This window comes from Calidris pugnax, unplaced genomic scaffold (assembly GCF_001431845.1).
Source record: "Calidris pugnax isolate Ruff unplaced genomic scaffold, ASM143184v1 scaffold42, whole genome shotgun sequence".
NCBI lineage: Eukaryota > Metazoa > Chordata > Aves > Charadriiformes > Scolopacidae > Calidris > Calidris pugnax.
Genome location: NW_015090920.1, coordinates 8,189,124 through 8,214,887, shown reverse-complemented (window position 1 = coordinate 8,214,887; position 25,764 = coordinate 8,189,124). Strand labels below are relative to the sequence as shown.

General features: G+C 35.1%; 1 long non-coding RNA gene across 3 annotated transcripts in view; it reads right to left on the bottom strand.

The window, feature by feature from the left end:
- Positions 1 to 3,378, bottom strand: part of LOC106892581 — a 51,201-nt gene extending 47,823 nt beyond the window's left edge. For all 3 annotated transcript variants that reach the window (XR_001412881.1, XR_001412882.1, XR_001412883.1), the window contains exon 1: positions 3,346 to 3,378. This is a non-coding gene — a long non-coding RNA (uncharacterized LOC106892581). The remainder of the gene's footprint in view (positions 1 to 3,345) is intronic.
- Between the last annotated feature and the right edge of the window lie 22,386 nt (positions 3,379 to 25,764).

Sequence of the window (25,764 nt, the reverse complement as noted above, 5' to 3'; positions counted from 1 at the left end):
CGTGATAAAATGAGGAAGAACAGCATACACAAAGGCACAAAAGAAGTACTTCTCATTGCTTCCCCACATCACTGCGATAAAGTGCATGACTCTTCTCTGCCCTTTCCTCCTCTTTTGGGAAGTGGAGGCTTTACTGTCCTCTGTACTCAGGCCAGAGCAAGATGTTGCCAATTGGTTCTGAGGCATTTAAAACAATAAAAGCTGCCAATTGGTTCTGAGGCATTTAAAACAATGAAAGCAAAAAAAAAAAAATCTTCTGGTTTTCAACAAAAGCCCAACAAACTGAAGGTAAACTCAGACTACAGTCAACCTTTTGCCTCTAACTGAAGCACTGCACTACTATCTGCCTTTAATTAAGCCAGTACACAGAATTTTTCCTTTCATTGGAACAAATGTAAAATCTTTTACATTAGTTACCTCTATTGTATTCATAACCTGGGCCTAAAAGGTGTGAAACACAACCTAATGATTCAGATTAATGATAGCAGGAGGCTACAGTAGTGGTATAGCTCTTCAATGTGAAACTCAAATATACATAATCCTAGTGCTAGCAAACTGTACCTTGTCCTTTGTTTCATCTTATTGCATGTGAAATGACTACATAACTGCTTATCCATAAGAACACAAAACTAAGACAAAAGAAAGACAAGAGACAACAGCTTCAGGTTGTGCCAACAGAGATTTAGACTGGATATTTGGAAAAAATTCTCCACTGAAAGGTTTATCAAACATTGCAACAGACTGCCCAGAAAAGCAATTGAGTCATCACATCTGTAGGTACTTAAAAGATGTATAGATGTGGCATTTAAGGAAATGGCTTAGTGTTGGACTTGGCAGTGCTAGGTTAACAGTTGAACTTGATGATCTTAAAAGGTCTTTTCCAACCTTAATGATTCTATGAAAACATAAAAAGGGAGAATGAAATATTAACAGCTGAAAGACAGTGTCAAAAACTAAAGCAGCAATGTAAACCCAATTCTGAAGGTGTTATGTCCACCCTTTGCTTTATGAGTATTCATAACTACCATTATGGTTACCCTGAGGAGCATCAAATTGGTTATCTACAAGTAACAGAGACTATGAAAAACAGAGTAAATCCAAACTTTAACTTTGAGGTTTGGGGTGCTGGTGTGAGGAAAAAAAAAATAATCTCACCAAAATCAAAACCCATAATTCTTTATTCTAGACATACAGTGATTTTGACTAAACCCATGTTACCTATTTTGAACATGCCAAATATTCATTTTATGTCTCTTCTTCCCACTCCCTTAATGGTGATGAGACCTACTAGTTGTTCCTCTAATATCCAACACTATCACATCAAACTTTTTCTTCGTGAAGAGATCAACACTGGCTGCTAGACTTCAAGACAGTGGGGAAAGAGAATAGGTGGGAGGGGAAAAAAAAGGCTCAAAGCTTGTAAACAGAAGCCATTAGTTAATGCATCAGTATTTGTCACACTGTCTGTGTGCTTGCTGATCTCTCTTGCTTGAAAACAACAACAACAAAAAAATATGCAAGGTTTTCTTTCATCAAGTTCCTAAAATATTTTTTTTACTTACAAAAATATTTTAAAGAATATTAGCTATTGTCAAATTCTTTCAAATCTTTTAAGACAGAGCTACTCTGTTTCATTTTGATTGACAATCCTGTAAGATAGTAGAATGGTACTTTAGAACCATAGAACATTCCGTAGAGCTGCAGAAACACATGGGATACTTTTTAAAACATATCCCATTGGCATACTGAAACATACACCTGAAGCCCAGACATACAGCTCCTAGCAATTTAATTAATTTACTGGAGACAATTAACTAAAATGAAAGTACACTTGTCTCCAGAGAAGAGAGATTTATTTACAAACTTTTTGTTGTGTGTAGAAAAACTGTGTGTTGCTAGCCAAATGTCAGGGGGGTTGGAGGTTTGCGGGTTTTTTTGTTTGTTTGGGTGGGATTTTTTTTTTTTTTTTTCTTTTGAAAGCTCTGGTTACATTATCTATTTGGCTTCAGAAAGTAATACTCCAGAATTTATTTAGCAATCAAAATGAACTATATCTATTAAATTAATTCAAAAATGTGCCTTTTGTTCAATGGACACTTCACCAAAAGGGCATCTTATGCTGTCTTTCTCCCCAATTAAGCAACATTGATAGCTTATGTAGAAATACTACAGTTGTGAGTGCTTCGCCAAGAAAGAAATTGTTTATCACCATAAAAAAACCAATATGTAACCCACCACCTTTCCCTCAGAAAAGGAGGGTCATTTCTCATCTTTGATACCCCACTCCATAGGTAAGAGACATCTGAAGGGGGTCAGACATCTGACATCTGCCAGAAATCTGGAAACATAAAGATGTATCCTATAAGGAGTGGAAAGCAGGAGGGGTGCAGTATTCATCTTCCCATCTCCCATATAAACTCCTTTCAGTTTCCTGACATGTTTTCAAATGAGAAACTGGTGAAGCTGTATGCATTTAGCTACTTCCAAAAACTTTCTGAAATATATCAATGGTTTCAGTAGAGATAGTTTTCTTATTCATTCATAGTGTTCTCTATTGAACAATTTTCCTTCTTACTTAAAATAGCCTAGCCCCTACCTAGCAGGCTGACAGTATTCTTTTACATCTACCCTCCTATTCTGACAAAACTTATTCTATGTCTTCAATAATGTATCATCATTTCTGAAGCAAATCTACATTCCTCAAGCCATATGTTGTCAAATTCTATTTCACAGCTTCGTTCACACATTCTTTTCCTATTTCAACACTACAAACTGAATAGTTTTCCTCCCCTTTTCCATTTCCTCTCCTTTTCCCTTGTTTGCTCAAAGTTGCCAGCACCCTTTTTCAGCAGGGTTTCATTTTTGGTACCTGCAATAGCAGTCTCGTCGATTTCCCTTTTTGCTGTCTGCATGACACTTCACACATTAACTTTATTACTGAATCCTAGAAAACTTTCAGCGTTGTACCACTGACGATAATGCTTGAAACAGATTTCTATTCTGCTGCTCTCAAAAACATAGATATCTGAGCAGAGAAACTGAATGACAGTGACCAGACTGTTATCAATGTAATCATTTCAACAAACTGCAGCCACTGCAGGTAACTTTACTATTAGATGTTCTACCTTATGAAGGACTCCTATATTCTATCCTATATTCTCCCTATAACCCCGGACGGTTTCTTTCCACCCAGCCCGGTCTGCCCGCTCCCCCCTTGCGCTCACCGGTCACACCCCGCTCCGGACCGGCTGTACCCGGCGCCACCGACCGCCCTCCCCTCAGCTCTCGCCGCCGCGCGACTGACGCACCCGCCCTCCCCTCAGCTCTCGCCGCCGCGCGACTGACCCACGCGCCCTCTGCTCCGGCCGCCTTCAAATCGCCGCGCGGCTCCTGGCCACGCCCCCTCCGCGCCCGATTGGCTGCCGCGGACTTCCTGGTTCCGGCTGTGCAGCGCCCTCCGGGACGGGCCTCGGGCTCCGCTCAGGCCTCGGCCCCGGTCCTGTACAAATTTTAAGAAAGAAATTTAGGAACATGTCATAAAAACGCTCATTCACGTGTGCAACTTTATATGAGTGTTCCGATGTAACTGAAATCTAATCATAGCAAATGCATAAATAGGAAAGATTGCAGGGTTAGGGCACTAGACAGGTATTAAATGGGCAATATTTTTGCTATACTCGTTAATCTCTTCCGTCGCATGGCACATTTAACAGTCCTGGAAGACTCAGGACAAATAAATTTAGCGGTGTCGTTAGTAGCACTAAGGCTGCAAAATGTAGCTGAGGAATTGATGTGTATTTTTCCATTTTCCAAAAGCAGCACTCTAGAGCACTGTGGCAGCTGCTGCATACCACCACAGAGGCTTATTTTGACTCCAAATGCAAGTAATGAGTTAATTCATAGACTTAATGAAACAAAAGAATCAATGAGACTTTGGGCTGCAAGTTTCACAGAACGGCTACGCCTCCAGGAATGCACTTAAATTGAGATTTTCCTTGGAGCAGACGCTGTTGTGTAATTTCTATTTTTGATACTCTAGTAAGAGTATTTCAGATAAAAACTGCCCGCTTACTTTTTGAGTTTGTCGATTTCCAAGTGAAAAATACACATTTTTATACCATCTGATTGATAGTCCCTCTGCATTACAAAAAAAGGATTTTAGGGTCAGAAAAACAGCAGAATGCAGCAACTTTGCTTTTGTGCAAGTGGTTTTTTCCATAAAATATATATTACATTAAAATAAGTTTATGCTGGTTTTCCATTTATTATAATATATAGTAATATTTTGTCTATGTGTATAAATAAAAATTATTCCAATCTACTTCACAATGACATATTTTTCTTGACAGTCACTATGTGATATATAGGAAGCTGTTAAGATAGTCATTAAAAATACATCCTTTTTTAGTACAGTCGATTTATTCCTTTTACAAAAAGGGTTTGATTTTCCACTAATGTCTATGGATTTACAAAAGTAAAGCTTTTTTAAATAGAACTCCATCATTCTTTTCTATTTGTTAATAAAAATCTCCACATACACATAAATCACAATCTAATAATTTGTGTGTCAAGTTCTCAAACTTTCAAATTCTAACAGATTTACATCTAACAAACAATTTTTTTAAAATCTTTTTAAAGAAAATTGGAATTTCCTTTCCAGAGACACAATAGCTCCTCAAGCAGTCCATTGTGTTTCACTTCACATCTTGTCCTGAACAAGTCACTGATATCGCTTCCAATGCGACCCTGACCTTTGCAACAGTGAAAAACATGGAGCAGTGCTAAGAACTGTTAAATACATTGCACCGTCAGTGAAATAAGTTACAAGTACTGCAACAAAAGAGAATTCTTTTTGTGGAGAGTCAAAGAAATGAATTCTTGTGGACAAACTGAGGATAAAAAAAAAAATAATCCTTAAATAAGACCTTTACCAACTTGTTAAGTGCTACATCAACAAAAACTATTTTGTAAATAAAGCTTTCATCTTAAAGAATGATCATCATGTTGCATTTTCAGAAGAGACATTTATAATAATAATATTAAAAGACCAATCACTACATAGTCAGATGAACCTGCAGTGTAATTAATCTTCAAAAATATTTTGTCACATTCTATGACATGTAAAATTTACCAAACATTTTTCAAATATATTAACATACTTAAGCTCCAGTTAATTCTCTCATTAGTTCTATTAATATTCTCACTATAGCAAAGAAAGCCATTTGTTATTTGTAATTTTAAATTAACAAATAAAAGAACTATGTTTTGCATCATATTTGTATTTAATCTCTCAGCCTTTCCAACATCATTCACCAATTTTTCTGGATTTCCTTCTGTATCACTTGGTTGACTACTCCAAAAGGTTTTACTAAGGAAAGTACAAACACAATTTGGAATTGATTAAAAAGAAGAGTTTGCATTTTTGTGGTGAAGTAATGGGGCACCAGTTGTACACTCACCGGTTGCAGAAATCATGATGAGGCATAGAAAATCTAAAACTTGTTTTGTTTTTTTAAAACATTCTCTTAACATCTATTACTACTGGTATCCATTTTAATTATAAATAACTTCACTTGTTCCTTACTCTGTATTATTCAGAAAGACTATTTGGATTATTTATTTTCAGAAATACTTATTTTTGATGTACATGGAAATTCTGGTTCGCTAAGGCAGTAAGTACTCAGTACATTCAAGAGCTATAGGATGAAAGAAGTGTGCATAAGGAGAACGAGCAAGGTAAGATCAGAAAGGAAAACAGGATTTATATTAGTAGTCATTTTGTACCAAAATCTGACAGCAGAGAAGTTTTAATACCTATTTCTTACACAAAGCTTCATGAAGTAACAGTGAATAAGGAGACTTTCTACCTTTAAGAGTATCCAAATTAAAACCATAGCAAAGCATACCACTTTATGAGGCAAAATTCTTGATGAGAAGCCACTCAATGACCAAAAGCCCTTTTGCAATGTGCTCACCTGCATACACACAATTCCCCACTAGGCAAGAAACTCCATACAGGGAGCAATGATCAAAAAACTCCATTTGCAGCAGATTAACTCTATACAACAGACTCTAGAGGCTTAATGCTACAAACAATGGGAGGAAATATATGATTAATTCAATTAATTTGATAGGACACGAAGCTTATGATCGCTTGAAAAATAAACATAAGATTAAGAGCAACACGCATTTTAGAAATCGAAACTATCTAAATGCTCTCCATAACAAAGATGGACCTGTGTCTACCCTCTCCCTTCCCCATTTTCAGAGGGGCAAAAAAAGAAATCAGTTCGGCTGGCTCCTCAGGCAGTACTTTGACTTCAGCAGCTGATCTAGACCTTCATTAGTTATTTTCCCCTAAAGTAGTTCTCATAATTCCTTCTTAAAGAAAAGAGGTATTGGCTTATTTTACACTTAACTTCTACTTATTGCACCGGCCATTTCCATAATGATAACAGAGCCTGATCACTGGCTGTCTTTTGTGACATAGCAATAATGTGAAAGAGTCTTAAGGCCGCCTTAGGCAGCAATCTAGGGATATTAACATATATCAGGTGCCCTGGGCTCACCGCTTTAGAAGTCTGCAGTAATATCAGGTGAAGACAAAGCAATAGGCAGTTATGAGATAACTTGTCCCCAGGGAAAGTTTTTTTCCAGCTTTCAATAGATACTGGTTTGTGTCCGGGAAGAAAAGAATTATATTCCTTCCAAAAATCCATATATATTGTTTTCGTTATAATTTTTGCTTAGTATTATAACTCTATGCTTTTGTTATTCAAATGAATGGATGGCTCTGTTGTGAAAAAGCCAAGGTGCCAGTAATACCAAGGCTGTTGAGGGGCTTCTAGGTTTATACTATTATAATATGATGATTGCACCTGAGTTTCCCCAACTCTCTTTTGGATCTTATTATTTTTCATAGGAAGTTCAGAGATAAGACTCCAAGAGTGCCCAATCATCCTCATTGAAATGCTGAAAATGCAAAGCCATATAATACTGGAAGTCCAATATTATAATCAGTAATGAAATTTTAGCACTGCAGAGTTACCATAGGTGGTACTATGACAGCTGAAGAAAGCACACACGTCACTTTCTAATAGATGATTAGATGGATCCCTGAAATAGGTAAGATAGGGAAATAGTAGGTGCTGTCAATATAGCATTAAGGGTCAGGCAAGGTAAAATACATTACTGCATCATTTTAATTGGTTTTATACATCGTAATGTAAAAAGTTAATCCTTGAGCTTTCTGAGACTGTTAAGATATAGAAATTCAGACTACAACCCATGAAAAGTGTGCAGTTTTATCTTATATTAGTACCACTGGGAAGGGAATAAGATCATTAAGGACAAAATTAAGCTCAAAAGCTGGAACTTCATTCAAGGAATACAGGCTTTATTCTTTCTTTTCCAACTCCCACTGTATTTTACTTCATTTCCTTACCGTGGGTTTTCCTCTTCTAACCACTGACACATCTAGTCTAAATCTCCCCTCTTTCAATTAAAAACCATTACCCCTTGTAAAATAAAGAAAATAATTCAAAACCCAAGACCTCTGCTCATACCTTGTTGCAGATTGTGGAAAATAGGAAAAATTGGAATCGTCTAACTGAAGTCTGTCAGAGCTCTTTACACATAACTCTGTACATCAATGCATGATTTCTTTGGTAGCCACTGTCTTAAATCAATACTAACAGCATATATCAGTACCCTGAGAAAAAATAAGCTTGAGTATCTGAGGATAACATTTGTTGAGGACAGAATTATTTGTTTTTAACTAATCGAGAAAGGAGCTGCCAAGATTCTTTCTGTCTCTGTGCATATCGGTCTTGTGCTTCTCCTTACCCTCTATAGAACTAAAAAAAAAAAAAAATACATCAGCAAGCACATTCAGCTTGGAATCATTAAACATTTCCTGACACTACCAAGCAAGACAATTATTCTCTGGATTGTACAGTACAGTTCATGCAGCCCTCGGCTGTTCTGCGAGTTTCTCTTACACAAGTATAATTACTTCAGGGGGACTGAGTACATGGAACTAATTGATGTCTAACATTTAAGAAATGTAACACAATTTTATGCCTGTGTAAAAATGTCAAAAGTAATTCATAGGATTTGAAGAAATTTCACTGTTGGCATAATCAATAGCTACACGTGGGAAATTATCCTAAATAAGAGTGCCACGTCTAATATAAAACTCTTACCAAAAAAGTCAACTTTGTGGGTGATATTGATAGAGCTACCTGGTGACAGATGAGAGCACAACAGAGATACAGAAAAAACCCTACCTTTCAAGAAAACATGAGCATGCTTGTTGATAAGTTAAAATTATTTTTGCTTCTCTCTGTTCTTTTCAATATAGAAATCACATGAAAAGATTATTATATAAATAGGGCAAGTGTAATGTCAACCCAAGAAGAAACGTGACTTTCAACAAGTGCATTCTTTACATGCATTGCAATCTAGAGTTAATAGAAAGTTCATAACAAAAAAGGAGATACAATTCAGATTCTGCATTCCCCAAACTATAACACGTCTTTAAACTAAAGAACATTTCTCTTACCTTTTGGCAAAGAGCAGTCACTGGTATAACAATGAAACGAAGGCCAGGTAACCACATTTCCTGCTTCTGCATATATGACCACCAGAAACCTGAAAATACAGTATCAAAAGAATCAACTTTGTATGATGAAAGAAAACTTTTTAAAAATAATTCAAGCATTGTGCTAAAAAGCATAACATCCAAACCAATTCTGAAATTTCATCATATAAGAAATTACAACATTCATTAGGAAGAGAAACATAATTTTATTTATATTTTTAAATAATAAATTCTGAAGTTATGTCATTTCAGATCAGTGTGTGTACTCTGTGTGAAAACCTTAAAACCAAGAAAACATATAAAACCATAAAAACATATGAAGCCATTTCCATTAATCCACAAAGTCAGATGCAAATTGTGTTTCAACAGTTTATCTTACCCTTTCTGTTCCAAATACGCATGTACAAGCTGGAGAAAGAGTCCAGTTTAGTTTCAACAGAACTGAAAGTTATGAATTTACCTCAGTACCAAAAATGATCTTAGAAAATGAAGCTTCATGAGTATTTGTAATGGGAGTGTTTCTACTGATTTCCATGAGGCTAAGATTCACTTTAAGGGTATGTTTCTCAAGTTAATATTAATAGTCATTCCTTATGAGCAGCCTTGCAAAGTGAAACAGCACAGATTTTTGTTGATTCTGGGGGGAATCATTACTGGTTTAAAATTAAGGATAGCATCATGATTATTCCAATACTTAGAATTGTCTTGTGAGACTGGTTTCAGAGAGCCCAGCAGATTGCAAAAACAAACTCAGTGGGGCACAGTGAATAAAAGAACACGGATATAAAAGTGATATGGGATCTTTTGATCTGCTTTTACTCTGGGCCAAATTGCGTTTACACAAATGTACACCTTTGATTTATTATTTGTAAACATAAGAAATCTACATTTACATCAGTGTAGCACTGCTAATCTCAGAAGAGTGTGGGGAATAAGACAGGGAACCAGTTTCCCGTGTCTCTTCACCATGATCTTTGAGACTGCAGCAAATGAATGAGGGAGGTATTCACTCATTAGACAGTGAAAATAAAAATAAATATCAAACAGCTGCATCATTAACTGTGTGCAATTCAAACTGCATGCTAAATGAGGCAAAGATCCCATGGAAATAACATTGTCATGTAATTAATAAATGTATTGTAATGCTTATGCACATGAACTAGAGATAGTACGGCACAGGTGATTATATTTTTTAATTAATTTCATTTTTTTTCAATTCTTCATTCATTTTAAGGAGTGCTCCTATGCAGATATTGTAGGAAATAGTACTTCAGGACATAATGGTAAAAAATTTTTATTAAGCTGAGGCTGGGATGAATAAACTGCTTTAAAAAGCAACATCATAATCTAAGATAAAATTACAAGTATTTAAAAGAATATTAACTGTCACTGTAGACTAAAGAGAGCATTTCAGAAATGATTTTTCAAAATATGGTATATTACTGAAATGGTATATATAATTTGCATCTGTATTAACATGATTAAGCTTCTTCATTAAGTGATATAATTCATAACTTTATTTTGAGCAACAGCGAGTATCATATATTACACGTATAGATTTTTAAGAGCATAGTGATTTATTATGAATTTCACAAATACTTTGAAGGATATAACCAGGACAGTTTAGATATGCAAATGAGTAACATTCTTGGGATTTCACAATATCTGACCAGTGCTAGTTTGTTAGCACTGTTGGAAAACTTTTGTTTTGAAAATCAATTTTTACAGTCTCTTGTTTCAAGTGGGACTTATCATTCATTCATTCTTATACAAGTTTTTGCAGTGTAATATAAAATTAAACAATCCAAAAAGTGATCAACAGAAATATGTGTCTTCATTCGTATATGCTACCAAAGTTTTATTGAACAGCTCTGACCCCAGATCTCACCTTCCTCAGCAGACAGTTTCTGAATGTATTTTATCATAGAATCATAGAATTTTGAATAAGAGTGCAAAAAACACTACTGAAAATACGTGCACCATTAACTCTGCTAATGGTTTTTAGAAAGAGATATTCAAAAATACACTCAGAAAAACAGAGCCAGGTTCTGAGTCGACCAGCGTGAACCGTAATCTGAAAGCAAAAGCAGCAGCTTTTCCTATTAGCACCTAGCAGAAAGTGGCAACATTTCTATGTCAAAACTGGAAACGCCATGAAACCTAACCTGCAGCTAATAAAGCTAAGTGCATCTGGGAATTTGGCTTGGTAGAACAGTTTAAGATTTCTTGCTTTATATTGTAGTGACACCTTTTTAAAATTATTTCAGAAGCAAAGAGACACCTAGCAATCTCTACCTTTTCCTTTACACCCTTCTAACTTGCCAAGACTTCAGTATACCCTTTAATCCCTTCTTCTAACTGAAGACAATTTCTGTCTGAAAGAGTCTGAAATTTGTAAAGGTACTGACAACCTTCCTCTCCTAACTTCCAGTTCTAAAAAGTCCAACTCATGAGAGATGAAGAAATGTCATCCATCTTATGCCAGCTTAATGACTGAGAAGAATTTAATTTCACAGATTCATACCTTGGCAAGAAGCACTCTCATCGTAAAAAACACTGTCATCACAACCTGTATTTAAGCTTAGCAGACTGGTGAAGTCCTTAATACGTGGCATAACAGACAGTTTACCTTCAAGTCCCAACAGTGGTCTGTCAATGCCAGGTTTTATGGACTTTCATAAAAGTCACTAAGGAAGTTTGTACCATTGGTAAGAAACATTACTTTTTCCTGACTGAGCGAAGGAGTTTGTTCTTTGAGAACCTAATTCTGAGAGTTGTAGAAAAATTGACTTCACCCAGCTGACAACAGTTTCAACATTTCACAACGTGTTTTGGGACAGCAAAATATAAATTGTCTTTCACATCTATGTAAAATGATAAGAGAGAAGTTGACATCAAAATAGTGCCAGATAGCTAAATAACAGACTTTTAGGACTGTGAGAAGAAGTCATTAGCTGTTTAATTCAAAAGCTCTTCTAAGAATAAACGCAAAGACATTTACATACAGAAGATGACAAAACACAAAATGAGAAGAAAAATGAAAGTAGTAAAACCACCAACAAAAAGGCCTATGTAAAAAGCTTTATATCCTAAGGTAAAACTACTTTCAATATTTGGCATAAAAATTCTATATTGACATTTATATTGGCATGAAGTTTAAAGTTCCTCATTTTTTACAATGTAAGAGCATTATTTGTTTTTACAACAGGAGGACTACGGAGTTACAATTTTCTTTTCTTAGGAGAAAATACCACAAGATTGTGAAGCTACTTTTCAAAGCGCAAGTAACAGTTTGAAACACTCCATTGTACAAATGAAAATGAACCCAAAAAATCCATTTTACACTAGTCTATAGTAAAAAGCCTTCCGTTAAAGGTAATGACCTAGCTTCCTTCCTTCATGCATACTTAAAATTTGTGGGTTTTGAGATCTGAGTAGGGTAGCTGTTTGTTTTGTTTTTAAGAAGAATTTTTTGACTACAGATTAAACCAGAAAGCCTAATCACTGCTGCCAAGGATAAACCCCATTTTTCATATAAAGAGCTTGAACTGATACCTCTCAGGTATAACCTATGACTGCTAACATCAGGAACTAACACATTTTTACATGTAAAAAAATATTTCCATCAATGACAGCAAGCAAAAAAACTTCTGAAACATCATTAACAGCAGCAAACTTCCTTGAAGTGTTTTATCTAAAATAGTAAGACCTTTAAGTATCATTGCCAAAAAGAATTTCAAGGCAGTCTGGTACCGCTGTTCATTTCCCCACTAAATTTCCAATATATCACACAAAGAAAGCAGTAGAAACAAAGTGGAATCTAAGAGTGTCACCATTTAGCCTGTCATTTTCATGCCAAACCTAGAATTTGTTAACAAAAGGGATTGCAGCAATGTTTATTGACTCAATGAAACAATCAATATCTTCTGAAACCTCTCCTATGCATCAAGAAAGCTTTTTGGTTTTGTGTTTGTTTTGTTCTGGGTTTTGGGTTTTTTTATTGTTGTGGTTTTTTGGGGGGGACACAACTGTGTTGGGTTTTTTTGTTTGTTTTTTTTAGTAGTCTGAAACAGCAAGCGTAAATGCATGTTATTTCTCTGGAGCAACTAATTATACTGGCAGATAACTTTTCCAAAGTAAAACTTAGAAGTAAGGGGGGAAGAAATTCAGCCTCAGGAAGTTTCAAGTGAGTAAATAAAATTAAAAGAAAAAAATATTACAAAACCTACAAGCAGCAAAATTAAGAAAATTGTCATGGTTATGAGAGTAAGCCTTTGCTGGGGTTTTGGCTGGATTGACCGCTCAGAATGACAGATGGTCCCTCCCTCCCCCCTCTACAAAAAGAGAGGAGAGGAAGAGATAAATAGATTTATGAGATTAGAAAAAAGTGAACTACTTTAATTAAAATATTAAGAAATAATGAAATAATGAAATAAATGAAATAATAAAGAATAAGAAGGAAAAAAGTATACAATATATACGAAGCCATATCAAGCTCCCAGGTTAACGATCACGTCACCAACAGGCACCAGGAAAAGTCCCAGACTGGACTCGGGGACGGACAGGGGCTGGGTTCCAGATCTGGAGGTGGGAACACACGAATTGGGATCGAAGGCAGACGAGCAGACAGGGTCCTCCTCGGACATCAGCCATTGAAGGAAGAGAGCTGACCCTTTGATTCCTCAGCTTTTACACTGAGCTTGATGCAGATGGGAGGGAATACCCTGTTGGTCATTTTTGGGTCACCTGTCCTGCCTGCTCCTCCCTACAGGTGCGACCCCTCTACGCTTTTCCACCTCCGTCCCTCCAACGGGGCAAATAATGAAGTTACCTGACCTTGGTTGTTACAGCAATACCTTTAAGCAAGGGGCTCTCTGCACACCATTCCTTGATATAATCAGGTCTTATCACTGTGAGAGTGAACAGTTTCTAAACAATACATTGTTAATTTCAGAGTTTAGTTAGTTTGAAGAGGCCCAGCTAAAAAAGTAAAATTACTGAACATAAAATTGGTTCCATTTTACTTCAAACCAGGAGAGCCTTCCAGTGGGTTTTTGCAGTAACTCTCATAAGACTGCAACCAAAACGTTTTCTCTCATGCATGTTGTTTTCTTCTTCTGTGGCTGAAATTACTGCTATTTTATACTAGTAGTCAATGGCTTATGTAAATGAAAAAAAAAAAAAAAAAGTGTTTAATGGAATTTGCAAACAGATTTAAGAGTTGAGATCTTAAAATGCTCAACCCTGACTACATATGTGGATCCTGCATAGATAAAGAATTTGGATTTTGTATACAATTTTGAAGCAAACCTACTCAAATTACTGTACAGAACTAAAACATCAGCCATCACTAACAATATTTTCTTATTATTCAAATCAGGACAAGAAAATCATAGTTAATGAAAGTCAACCATATCACATTATGTGGGAGGCCACAGAAAGCTTTAGGTCTTTTGGGATACAATTATGTTTTGCAAATAAGTGATTAGGATTATTTAATAGAAAATATACATACACTATATTTTCCACTTGATTTTACAGAATTTTCTGAGGCTAATTGAAAAACTGTTGATGGGGAAAAAAACAGCATTTCTCACATCTTGAAATGTGTAACCTATAGGCATAAAAAAACACACTGCATATTGGTTTTTTTTGTTTTGGTTTGGTTTGTTGGGGTTTTTTTATATTGTGAGTTGGGTTCTTGTAGGTTTTTAGTACATCAAATCAGTGTATTTTATTTTTAAACAAGGTGAAATTTGCCAAATTATAAACAGACTTGCAAGACCCTTGTTAAAAAAAGAACTGTTAATCATTTTATGCCTTGCCTTGTTAAAACACAGTAACATTAAAAATCAAAGAAGAAAAAATTGTGGACATTATTACAGACAGCAATGCCTGCAGTTCCAGTTAACAAAAAACCAAAAGTATAAACAAGAACAACGTTTAGCAAAAATAATTAATAGCTTTCACCTCTAAATTTTTTTTCAGCAGTACAGAAGCCAGATATTACATTATTTTCCTCATGAACAACCTCAACATATGAATATGTTTCTATACCAGATTTTCCATTAGAGGAATGATAAGAGAAATGACGTAATTTGTGTGGACTATAACACCACTTAAGGTCATTTACTTGATAGCACTCGCTAAGCCTGAACTTTTTACCACTTTACCTTCTTTACTCATCCTTATTTTCGTTATCTATCTAAGGAAGTTTCGTAGTATTTTTTTTTTTCCTTAAAAAGAATCACCATAAGTTACAACCTCAATGGATCTGTGTTTTTTAACTGAAAATTATTTACAGTGAAACTATCCAACCAGACATTGTGCATCTATTGCATGTCCATAGCACAACACTTTCTCCCATCTGTAACAGACCACAACAGCAACTTTCAACAGATTCGAGTAGAAAAGCAGAGGTACAAAAATTGTAAGATGATGCATTTCCACAAGTAGAATTTTAAAAATTAGAAAAAAAAAAAAGTAAATCAGTTTTCAATCAGTGAGAACTGCTGTATCATCCTATGTTTTAGCAAATAAGAATAGAAGATAATAGACAGATTTATTCCTATGAAACTTTGACGCCACTGATAGCAAGTTCATTTGTTTTGAAGATAAATTTGATATCATCAGTTGTTAGTAAGTGACCCTCTGAAGAAGGCTAAAGTTTTTGATTTTACTTTAAGTTTTGCAGGAAGTTTAAGTCTTCTTTTCTAATAAACCAGACAACTATGACTTCTGAGTCTCCCAGGAAAGTGATAATAATATACAGGATATAATTGTCAAAAAAAGATACCATTGAAAACCATGTCAATTCAGCTGAAATGGAAGCCTCAGCTTTTGAAGTCGATTTATTATTTCAGATTTTAAAATTTAGTGCTACTTAAAGTGTTCATAGCGCTTTTTTTTGTACAAACAGTGGCTAAAGGCTATCTTTTAAATCTATTTTAAAATCCATATTTGAGCACAATTTGACCTTGAAAAACCACAGCCTTAGAGTTATACTTTTGAATCACTCCCTTGCCTTAAAGCTATTTAATACTCTGATTAAGTCTTATATCTCCCTTTGAATGCCAGGAAGTGTAATCTTGCAGTAGGACAGAAACAGAGGTTTGCACAGAAAAGCAAAGAAGAGTGAGAGGAAAAATAATTCAAGTAGTAAAAATCCTAGAAAAATTTTTAAAATTCTAGAGAAGTTTTAAAACTGAAGTTTCTGCTTGCCTGCTCAGCCATTTCCTGGCTTCTGAATACCTTGTGACTCAGTCTTAATTTATGATCAGGTTTTGCCTTTTTTCTGCTGGTTTGTTGCTTTTTTGTTTTGTTTAAAGATAAAACAATATAGCTACTTCTAATACTTTTACCTCCTCATTTCAGAGACTGGATTTCAGTCAACCAGAACTGTTGTTTCTTTAGCCAATTTTTATGGTTACAAAAGATAACAAATTTAGACAGATTGGATGTCTTTAAAAGTTATCCAAAAGTACTGATATGTCTACAAATTTGGGCCTTTTCTTTTTCAACTTTTAACATTTACTATGTACCTGTAGCAATTCCAACCGCTATCCACAAAACTATCAATAAAAAATGAAATCATATAATTAACTATATATTTGGATGACACAAATAAAAGTAATTTTTAACTATTAAAAATAAAATATTTTACTGAGCCAGCAGAGAGTGCTCTCTCTTATGTGAAGAGCAAAAAAAAGAAAAACAAATCCAAAGCATACAAGATTTTCCTAGTGACTGAGCACACATTCAAGTGATGTGACAATGTAACTGTACTTAATGGTGATATCACTCTTCAAATATTTGTTGACTACAACTGAAGAAATAAAAAAAAAAAGAAAATGGTATCTTTTCAAACACAATCATACGTGTAGAATTTATGTTGCAGCATAATTGCTGACTTTCTAGAAAGGATATTGCAAGAAAAACATTGACAAAAACAATAGTTCATATTACTGGAAAAATTATTAGATTCTTCCTTAGGGAAATGATTGATGTGCAAATACGTTTCATTCAGTCAAATATGCAAGTTCAGTTTTCAGGTGTTTTTTTTTTCCTTAACATTCACAATAAAAGCCACTTCCTAACTTAAAGAGAAATGAGTGTTCACTATGCAATTATATGCAGAGATAAACGTATCACTCAAATAATTATTACCATGCTCATAGTTTTTGTTTGCATTGTTTTGGGTATGGTTTTGTTGGTTTTTTTTAAGTGAAACACAAAACACTTCTGTTTTGTTAGCTAACTCTAAATAATAAAAACAAATCTAACAAGCAAGAAACAGACAGCGTCCCTACAGCTGTAAAAATAATTTCCATTGAGTTACTGAAATTTGAAATATGAATCTGTTGTCCATTTATATATATTTTCAAAAGATTTAGACAACATGTGAACACAAAGTACACTCCAATTTGTACAATGAAGCAAGTCCAGAAATACGTTGAAATATGTTTGCAAACCCTTAAAGCATGAATACCTTAAGAGACAGAACTTTTTCATTTGTATAGCAACTTTGCTCCAGATTTACTAAGCATCAATGAACAGAATCATAACATACTAATGTAGTGAAATGAGCCAGAGCCAGCTCCAGAAACACCATGCACTCCACCGTATATAAGCCATGAAAAGACTGACTCTCCCTCTATTTCATGTTGCCCTGAAAGCAGCCAAGGATCAATCACCCACACCCAAAGTAACACCCAATTAGTAGCAGTGGGTGTGGCTGTGCAGAAATTTCAGTCATAGACTCATAGAATTGTCTAGGTTGGAAGGGACCTCTCAGATCATCAAGTCCAACCATCAATCTAACACTGTCACTAAGCACCACATCTACCTGTCTTTTAAATCCCTCCAGGGATGACAATTCCACCACTTCCCTGGGCAGCCTGTTCCAAAGTTTTCAGTATAAAAATTTTTCATAATCCCGTTTTGAAGAAAAAGTGTTTGGAAAGCACTTGGCTTAGTCTTACTCTCCTGCATGATCAAGGAAGCCAAGGCACTGAGGGGTGTCTCCATTCCCTGCAAGAGGATCCTCGGAATCTGTCGGCCCCCAGGGCCACCCTGGATGGCTCTGGCAAGGCTGACAGGGAGTGCTGCAGGTGGCCAGCAGAGTAAAGAAGGGAACAAATACTACTCACTGACACTATAAGTTAACTAAAGTTTTCTAGTTGCTTAATTATAAATATACAGTTCACAGTCGGGAAATATCAGAAGTTTACCCCCTCTGAAGGGCAAATTAAAACAGACAACCAACTTCTTCAATGCTCAGCTTCAGAGCATCCATAATATCACACTTTATAAATGTGAAGTGCTGCTTCAAAGCTATACATTCCAGCATACTACATATATGTTTTAAAATAGTATACATCAAAATATACACCAAAAAATTCACTGGTTTAAGATATACATATATTAAGGATTTAATTCTTTCTAGACAGGTTCATTACAAAAAAATAAAAATAAATCAATGCAATAAAACTCCTTTTTTGAGATACTAAGTAGGTTACAAGAATGTTACATAAGATTTATGTGGGGGGTTTTAATGATAGTAAAATTATTTTTAATTAGGAAAAAAATGTAGGAGGAAGACGAACAAACTCAAATCCCTCCATAAATTATTTTCTGCATCTGTGCTCTGTTTAGTATCAGAATCTGTTTTTAAGTAAACTCAGGGGTAATCTGAGATGCTATCGAATTTGAGAGTACTGCAATGACCTACTGAAAAAAATATTTTTATATACTCCATGGTCTCATCCAGAACTTCATTTTCCTTTTGTAAAAGCTTCTCTGGATTGTTATTTGGGAAGTTACGGCTGTCTTCAGACATTCATTGGAAGGAAAGCTTAAAACTGACAGCTGAACTTTGCATTCACATCATGATTTAGGATTCAAAGCTAACATTAAGCATGAAAGGCAACTAAAACGGGCAAATTCATGGACAATTAAGATTCCATATTGAAAAGAGGCATATTATACTTCATTATAAATTAAATTCCATTACAAAGTCAGGTAGGATTGCTTATCCTACAGGTGATTTAACCCTAAAGAAGTGCAATAAGAATACAGTTGAAACAGAAGAGTGACCCATGTTTGTCAAATATGCAAGTGTTTTGGTTGGTTTTTTTTTTTCCCTCCTTTCTCATGAGAAAAACTCATGACTCATCGCTGGAAGTTACTATAACCGGAAACTATCCTGAAGAATTCGAGGCATCTAAACTGAATCTTAAGGCACAAGATAAATTTTTGTACTATTTACTGTTTTATAATTTTTCAAGAAGCAATGAAAAGGAAAGAAGGGGGTTTTTTTGTGGGTTTTTTTATTTATTTTTTTAAGGAAAGAATCCTCCTTTCCCCTGCATATTCCACATTCGGGTTAATCCTTTTCCTCAGGTTTATCCCCTTCCCCTTTTTTCTTTTTATTTTCCTCAAAGTGACTAAAAAAAAAATTGAGTCAGAGATTACAATACATTAACAACCAGATTGCCTATTAGTTGCTCACCTGTATGTACTCAGATAAGTATGTTTTCAATAACTCACTGCTTTTTTAAGTTGCAAAGAGTAATGTCTTAAAATAAAGGAGATCTTAAAATTTAATAACTGTTATTTGAAGAATAATTCATAGAGTTAAGAGCACAGGAAGAAATAAATGGCTTTTAAGGACTATTAAGCGAAGTGAAACTCGAATGTTTTATAACTCCAAAAGCTTTCACCTGTAAGTATACTCAACATCAAAACCATTATTATTATGAACACCTTGAAATGATATTCTGTTTGTCCCCTTGTAATTTCTGTTTTAGTATCCCTGAATGACGTTGGTCTAAGAAAAGCCTCTATCTATTATTTATGGATATTCCGTGATGGCAAGAGACCAGTTTAGTTTATTTTCTTTGAATTTATACGCATGCGTGTCATGCAGCACATAAATGAAAAATTACCTTTAACATGCTTTTAAATATGCTAAAAAACTCTCTAATCTTATAACTGAATTGTAATAAACTAAAAATTTCGTGTCAATATTAATCGTTTTGAAACTTTTAATGCAACTTTTAACCTAAAAATGATGCTTCAAGTTAATTTGACTAGAAATAATTTCTTTAAGTTCAAGTTGTTCTTATTTATCTGCATGATTTCCAGAATTTACCCAGGTGTGGCTTCCAAATTTTAAAGTAATTTTTTCCATTTCAAAGCCTTTTGGCAATTTAAACAATCAAGTGCTGTCCTACACTCACTTTACATAATATTAGATCCAGTCATAAGATCATAATTTAAAGTCACAGTGTGAAACAGACAAGGCACAAACATTTTGGGATCAATAGTACAAGAAACTGTCTAATGGGGATCTCTAGTAAGTATAGAAATATACTCTATAAACGCTCTATAGAAAATACTTGTCTGGTACTTTATCTCCCAATACATCTGTACCCAGAAGGATACCTTATCATTTACTTTGGTCCAAAACTACCTTCCAATATTCAGAAATTAAGATGAAATACAGAATTCCTAGATGTCTTATTTCTTCATTACCTTTTTAAAGAAAACATTGAAAAACTTTTCTCATAAAAAAAAATAGTATTTCAAGATAAGTCTTATCCTTATCTTTAGAGGTAAAGAAAAATAGAACTCTTATTTTCTGCTTTTCAGAACAACTGGAACATATGTGGCAGAGATCCCTGTATAGGGCAAAAATATCACAAACACAAATTATCCAGGTTTTTTCACTCCACAAAGAGAAAATTATAACCCTAATTTTGGAAAGCACTATGGCCTAAGCCTACAGCTCAAATGGAGTAATTTTTAAGTAATATTAAACTATCTTTGGAATGTTTTACAATGAAAGCACATCTGAGCTTTACGAATGTGCTGCAGGCCTTGAACAAAATCTCCAAGTAATTTAAATTCCTTTAATATTCTTAATTTTCTTTGCATACAGTTTTGGGATGCAGGACATAAAAAGTTCCATTGACTTTCAATAAGATTTAGACTCCTAAATATCTAAATATCTGACTTTTACTGTCCCAAAGTTGTTAGAAAGAGGCACACGGTGATCTAAATTATTAAGTCTTCTCTTTCCTATCTTAAAATTCACTTCATTTAAGCTAGATTCTCAAAGACCCTACAACACAACACAGTTTCCTCCACCACAGTTGTGATCATCATAAAGACTGTCTTTATAAAAAACAAGCATTATTAAACAACATTCACCACGCTTTGCAGTAATGATAAGCGCACCATAAATTCCACTACGATAAGGAGTCAATTTAAACTACTGTTCAAGTCCATGTTCTATTTGACTCTTTCCAGCCATACTCTCTGACTTGCTGTGGGAGCTTCTCACTTGGGGAACATTCTCACTTAAAATATAAGCTTTGACAAAGAAAGCTAGAGGACAATACTGGTCTTGGGGAGGGAAAGAGCCCATTATAGGACATCTTCCTTGAAGATGCTGGCTTGATTGTATGTTTAACATTGAAGTCATTTACAAGCACTTGCTAACACTAGCTACCTAAAACAAAGCGGAGCGAAAAAACAAAGCCCAAAAACAACAAGAAAGAGAATGTCAAGAAGTCCAGCCATGCAAACGTGCTTGTTTAGATTAGTTTCACCATGCTGTTTCAAGTACAGATACATGTCTATTTTCCCTTCATTGGGTACAGAGCAAAATCTAGGTTCATATTTCAAATATCTGACAAGATCTTATTATAATCTCAGTCTTAGCACCAGAATAAAAATGCATTTTCTCCGAAGAGGCAAATTTTGAATTAACCATGACATTTGAGATACTTAAAAGGCAATGACAAAGGTAAAATTAAGTTAGATTGCTGATTAAATGTTAAAGAAAATCTTTGACATTAACCTGGGAACAATGGCTTTAAGAAAGCTGAGAGTAAGTAATATATTTAGTCAAAACAAAATTGTTTATTGAAGAAACAATAAATTATAGTGGAAGGCAGTGGCTGCAGAGCATATAAATTAGCTCAAGAGCAATCTAGATGTATTTCTGGAGGGAATGATTGAAGGAATAGTAAGAAAGCTGAAAAATGGATTGAGATCAGCAACAACAACAACAAAAAGAGCCATGCTGCATAGATAACATTTTCGTGTTCTTAAAATTTCTGATATTCTTATCTTGGCACAGCAGGACTATGTTGTACTTAATTGAATTCTGAAGACTTCCCAAAAAGGTGCGTGCAATAAACGTGCGTTGAATTTCTGTTAAGCTGGTGAAACAGAATACAACAAGTTCAGTTGGAAGGGACCTAACAAGGGTCATCTAGTCCAACTGAAACACCTTTCCTCTCTTCACTTCTTCCTTCGCACAACAGTATACTTAAAAGTATGTTGCTCCTTCAAGGGCTTGATTCAGTAGCGTTACTTTTCCCCTCATAGCATGTACTATTAATATATGTAACAATCTGAAATACCTTGGCCATGCATCATCTCCTGAAGGGTTATTTGCACCAGCATTGTGCCAATGTCATTGTCCTAGTGTCAATATCCCGTTGCATTTGTCCCATACCTATACAGCCTTGCTAGAACAGATATATCTACTCAGATACAGAAGACAGTTCCTGAACTGGCAGACCAGCTGGAGTTTCAGACTGTCAGGTCACTCTTGCACCTTTCTTCTATGTTGCTCTCTATTTTTTTATGTGGATTTAAGGCAGTAGTTTAAGAGTTTGGGATTTAGTTTTTTTCCTGGCAAAATGGAGAAATGAAGGAATATTTGGATTCATAAGGCAGAGTGAAAAAGACTCCAAAGGTCACTGGATATCCCTCGAAATACGGGAAGAATAAGAGGATGGTTTGAGCAAGCAACTATTCCATGCATGCTTTAAGTATTTAAAAAAAAAAAAAAAAGTAGTAACTAGAAAAAACCTAACACAATCCATGTCCAAAGTTGGAAATTCTCCTACAGCTGCTCCTCAAGGCTAAGTTGAGGCAGAAAGTAGCACCATGTGAGTTTAAACATGGTGTCTCCCATTCCAGAAGCCTGGTACTCTGCCTATGCTAGTCTTTAACTACTGCAAAAAGACTTGGATACCAGTTTTGTAGCAGCGTAGCCAATACAGACAACACGCTTCCAAGTTGTGTCCTCCACTTTGAGTTAATCTGAACTGCATCATTAGTAATAAAGCCACTTCAAGCACATCTACATTTCCTTCAGCAAAAAAAACCTATGGGTCTCTCAAAAAACTTACACTGAAACATATTTTCTTTTCCTTTGTTTCTATGCAAGTGTAGAACTTAGATACCTAGTGATATGACATCACTTGAATAAGTATGTCAGGAAGGAGGTCTGGCCATAGAGACTTGTTGCAGGCTGGCAATCTTTTTCATTTGTTCCTATCATTAGCTACTGGAATGTCTAACAGAACCTGTGAAAGCAGAAGTATATTTATTCGTGCTGCTCTGCTGTATTGCTTTTATGAAACAACAGCGTCTCTATCCAAACTCATTTAGTTTGCACCGGTTGTTCGTTTTTTACCTCCTCTGATTGTCTGTTGATTTTCCCACATCTTGCCTCTAACCAAGTTTAAAGAAGTCAGGTCAAGCATGCCATCTGTGACTGCAAGGGCTAATTAGGAAGGAATGCTCCTTCAAATCCTGAGCATTACACAAGGTTGAGAAAAAGTAACGCTCCTTGAACTTGTAGGGCTTAATTCATCATGTATCTTTTCACTCAATTCTGAAGAACAGTAGTGATCAGTCTGTGAAGCTCCATCATGAAACCCTCAGTCAGAAGGAAGAAGTAAATCCACAGTGAAAATGTGGCAGCACAGAATTTTAGAAGGTGCGTGACTTCTGAGTGTTAATAAGGACCAGCTATTGAATGAGAGCAAGAAAACTCAAATGCCATTTCAGTAGGAAAACCTATATTGTTCACAAGAGAAAAATGTAGAAAAAGCTTGCTTTACAATATTTTTTCCCCCAAAAAAGGTCTGTAATATCCATCTGGGTAAAAACTGCAGGGGGAAGAAGAGAAGATGGGTGACCCTGAGTCTTAACCACAAGATGACCAACAAAACCAACTTGTTTTATCCTTCAGCTACGTATTGTTAAAAAATTTGCTTTGGGGAAAACCATGTCCAAAGGCAAGGCATTGATATCTCATCTTTAGTTGAAGAAAACGAAAAGAAAAAGAATATTAGAAAGTGGTAATAAAAGCACACAGATGTTTTATTTACGATGGGAATACACTTGAGATTTAAACACTACTTTTACTACCAGAATGGCAACTTCAGTTATAACCACTAATAACAGTTACAACACATGAGAAGTCATACTAAATGAGAGGTCCAGAGTTTTTTCTTTGCACCGTGGAAACGACAAAGTAATAGCATTTTACTGAGATTCTAGTCCACAGATTCCTTTGGGTCCAGTGGCCTCCGTATCAGTATTGAACAAGATCTATCACAGTTATTATAACGCATGCTAGACGAAGTTTTTTTATCTTCCTAATAAAAAGCCAGGCTATAGATTCATTGAGCAGTTGTATATACAGCTCTGCCTCAGTTTTTGTGTTTTCATCTGGGATCAAACTTCTATAAGTAAATGGAATTAAATATTAACTATTTTTGCCAAGAAAAATTGCTTTTGTTCAGATTAAAAAGGCAGCAGTGTGGGTTTATTCATGCTCCATCTGTTGTTCTATTTTCTCCAATGGTAACTTCAAAGCACTTTAGCATTATCGAGTGTTTGCGAAGCAATGGCAGCACAATAGTCCTCCCTCAGAGAGAAAAAAAAAAAAAAAAATCAGAAGAGTTCAAAAGTGAAAGAAATTCTTAGTCACTCAGTTGGCTGTTTAATCCACTATTTAATTGTATGTGTATTTATTGCTATTGATTTATTTCTTTTTTTAAAAAAAAAAAAAGACTGATGGAGAGAAAATAACTTGCAGCCTTCTTAACACAGGAACAATTACAGCAGGAGCCCATATCCTTTGCCGAATGAACAATGCTATTCATAAACGATGAAAATTTCAAAGGCTTGTTTCCTGCTGCTAATTTTGCTAGTGAGCTGAATTAGTGGGGCACTGCTGGGAACAGCAGGAGATCTTTATGATACTTTTTCAGAAAGGGAAAGATCTGATGACTAGTGTTAATCATTAAAAAGCAGTTATTGTAGGTGTCAAAAAAAAAAGATTCGTAATATGATTCTCTTTTTCCCTTCCAGCCTTCCTTCCCTACCCTCTTAACAATTCAGCTGTAGGTAACTTAAAAAAAAAAAAAGTGGGTGATTTAAAACATGGCCTAGCATATTGATTAGATGTTCTCTTTAAAATTACATTACACAGGACTTGAACAAAACTAGACAAGCAGATTTTTGCCTCCCTTACACTCTCTATCTTCATCCTGGCTCTTAAGCCATCTCAGTCCCCTCTTTTTTGGTTTCTTGAATCTGTCTGATTATAGGCATTAACAAATAAATCTGCAGATTTCATTCTACTGTAGGAAAATGTTTAATCTTTCTTGACACTTTACAGAAGTCCTCATCCAGGAACTGTTAAGGAGCTTAGTTCAGAACTGTATTTCACAGCTTGTCTGGAATGTTTTGAAGTGACCTCATTTCCAACCTTGCACTATCACTCTCTTCCCTCACATTCAGATTTTAATTCAGATTTGTTAAATAACTAATTTTTTTTTTTTTTGACATTACACTTTAAAACTATAGTATTTCTAAGACTGTTTTGCTGCTGCTGAACAGTGAAGACAGCTCAAGACTTTCCTGTCCTGGTCACTCACACCTGCCCCTACAGTTGTGTTGATGCCTGTGTAGAAACACGGTATAAACGAAGTCAACAGAAATAATCATGCAGTGAAAAAAAAGTCTTCAAAAACATTGTTAGTACGTATCATTGATATGCAGTTAAAAAATGGTTTCACAAAGAGAGTCAACAAAAGAAGTAACAGGAAAATACTCTTCCAATAATGGTTTTACCCTAAAAATCCCCAAGTATATCACAGACTACACCTTAAATACACCTGTGTTTACTGGCAAGTTCATTCACCCATACTCACATGCTCACAGCAGTAACTGAAAAGCTTCATTTTTTTTTTTGTAAGCAAAAAAATAACATCTTCATATAATAAAATTACTGTATATACCATGTGTGGGTTAGGATATTAGGGAGAATGCAGAATAAAGGTTGG